A 2,738-nucleotide genomic window follows, 5' to 3' on the forward strand; every position below is an offset into this window, starting at 1 on the left:
CGAGCCAGGGTTTTAGTTTCAACATCAGGTGAAATTCTAACAGCTGGATGTTCATGTGTTGCAGGACAAGGCAGATCTTGCAGCCACGCTGCTGCAATACTGTAGAAGGTACATACGGGTTGTTTTTTTAGTTTTAATAATCATATTAATTGCATTTTTTATTGACAGTGTAAAAAACATTGTCTAACATTTGGACCTAATTTTTGATTTAGGTTGAGAATGCAGTCAGACAGGGAAAGTCAGGGACATCATGCACTGATGTACAGAGAAAGTGGAATGCAGGCACATGAAAGAATGTTGAGCTGAGCAGGGAGAAGCACATAAATTTAAGACTTAATAAAGCAGACCAGATTCATGAAGGCTCATCTGCATCAACATTAGATCCTACAACTGCATTCTCTTCAGTGTGCAATCCCACACTTTTCAAGGATCACAAATAATTTTAAAGTTATATCTGTTCCTCTGTGCTGGCCCCACTATTTCAGCTGCAGACAAATAGTCTTCTTTCAAGGTGCAAAGAGTAAATATAGATAACCATGAATCTTCTCAGAGCCAGTATGATTTACAAATGCCCCGTACAGAGCACCGCACCATGCTAACCTGCAGGAAGTGCCTCTCTTTTTTTGAGAAATATGTTAAGCTAAACCCAGCTTAGGTGGAGAAGTTGACAAACGACACCCAGGTACAGAGTGCATCACAACTATAGTATGATGCGAGGAAGGATGACTCACTGCTAGTACTGCAAAAAGAGTGCCCAAACAAAGCACTACCAACCCACAAAAATGTATAAATCAACATTTGCACCCCACCTTCACGGGTAGCAAGGCAACTAAATATAGGAAAGAAAACAAAGACAAAGCCATACATGGAGGCTCAAGGGCACACTGTAGAGCGGAGGGGCCTGTTGTTGTGTCCTGACCATCCCTGGTTTGGAGCAAGCCCAGATAGAATTTTGGATTCAGCACAGCTCCTTGAGATCAAGTGTTCCCTATAGAGTGCCATGTCCCTTGCAGAGTTTGTTACTCGTCCAAAAGGTGACATCACGCTTAGAAGACGGGAATTATGTCATTCTTCCAAATGGGCAACATGGATACTATATCCAGGTGATTAAATGTTACTTGTAATCAATGAACTAGTATGATAAGTTACTTGTGAATCTTCATTACAAGAAACTAAGGCATTTATTCTTCTAGGTCCAGCTTACAATGATGTGCCTCGGGCTGGAGAGCTGCAAGCTGGTAATGGTAATGTTCAATAAAAGAAGTACATCTAAGAGCAATATTACATTTCTTTTCACTTTTCACTTGTAATAAGCTAAGCTCTTAAATTTAATAAACCTGCACAAATCTTGAGCGTTTTGTCAATTTTAGGCACCAAGTTAATTGGCACCGTTTGAGAAAGAACCTTGTACACCTTGAGATGCCTTTTTGCTCATTCAACATGATTGCGGGCGTGAGCAATGCAGTGTGTGCGAGTGACTTCCTTGTTGGTCAGCTGGCATTCTTTGCATGTGAATGCTGGAATGATAAGATTCACACCACGCTCCTCCAGCAAGTCCCTAACTGTGAAACCACGGTCACCCATTACCTCATCTCCAGCACGTAAATAGTCCAGAAACCCTGAGTTCTGTGTATTGTACCTGTCACTGCATTTGCCACCATAAGCATCTGAAAATAAACATGATAAACCCAAAGGGAGAAACAGCCACTAAATATGTCAGTGTTGTTGGCATAGTAGTGACTGTTTGATTCACTTTTGGAGTCCAGATTTTTAGCTTTCTGCAAAACTCTCTGTGCAGCCAATTACACAGGTTGTGTTAGAGAAATGCTGTTTAGAAGCTTTTGGCAATGTTACTTTGATTGATTCATGGGGCATCCAGATGTGCTAAGAAATTATGTCTAACGAGATTCCAAAAGTTTTACTGACATGACCCTGAGACAGTTTAAACCAGGGCGCAAAATCTGCCATGACAAAGTTTTGTCTTAGCTTCATCAAAGTAATTAGAATTTGGTCCACAACAGGCACTGCTGGAGCAAATGGCTGAAGGAAAGATACAAGTGTGTGAAACACAATGAGTGGAATCCCTGTATATAGGAGAGTCTTCATCAGTCGGCAAAATGTTATCTGAAACAGTTTGGCATTGCTGGGGATGGTGCACTCATTACACATGAGATTGTTAGCCCCTGAGAGTAGTTGTGGTCCTCCATCCCAGGGCATGACCATTGTGTTTTGGGCATCACAGGATGGCTTGTCAAGCTCATCTGATGGTAAAAATACAGCATAAAAATATTGAGGATGTGTCAAGTTAGGGTTTTCCCTACTATCTCTCTCTCAAATATATATATACACACACACACATACAGTACTGAGTTTTAGGCAAGTGTGAAAAAATGCTGTAAACAAAGATTGCTTTCAAAATGGAAGTGTTAATCATTTATTTTCATCAATCAACAAAATGCATTGAATGAACAAAAGATAAATCTAAATTAAATCAATATTTGGTGTGCCCACCCTTTGCCTTCAAAACAGCATCAATTCCCCTAGGTACACTTGCACATGTTTTTTTTAAGGAACTCAACTCGTAGGTTGTTCCAAACATCTTGGAGAACTAACCACAGATCTTCAGTGGATGTAAGCTTTCTTATATCCTTCTGTCTCTTCATGTAATCCCAAACACACTCCATGATGTTGAGGTCAGGGCTATGTGGGGGTCATTCCATCACTTCCAGTAAGTATTG

The 2,738-nt window shown here is 40.5% G+C and overlaps 1 pseudogene; it reads right to left on the bottom strand.

Annotated features, from left to right (window-relative positions):
- Positions 1-1,293: 1,293 nt before the first annotated feature.
- Positions 1,294-2,217, bottom strand: LOC124875442 (annotated as a pseudogene).
- Positions 2,218-2,738: the final 521 nt, after the last annotated feature.

The sequence above is a fragment of the Girardinichthys multiradiatus genome, chromosome 10 (assembly GCF_021462225.1).
Source record: "Girardinichthys multiradiatus isolate DD_20200921_A chromosome 10, DD_fGirMul_XY1, whole genome shotgun sequence".
In the NCBI taxonomy this organism is placed as follows: Eukaryota; Metazoa; Chordata; class Actinopteri; order Cyprinodontiformes; family Goodeidae; genus Girardinichthys; species Girardinichthys multiradiatus.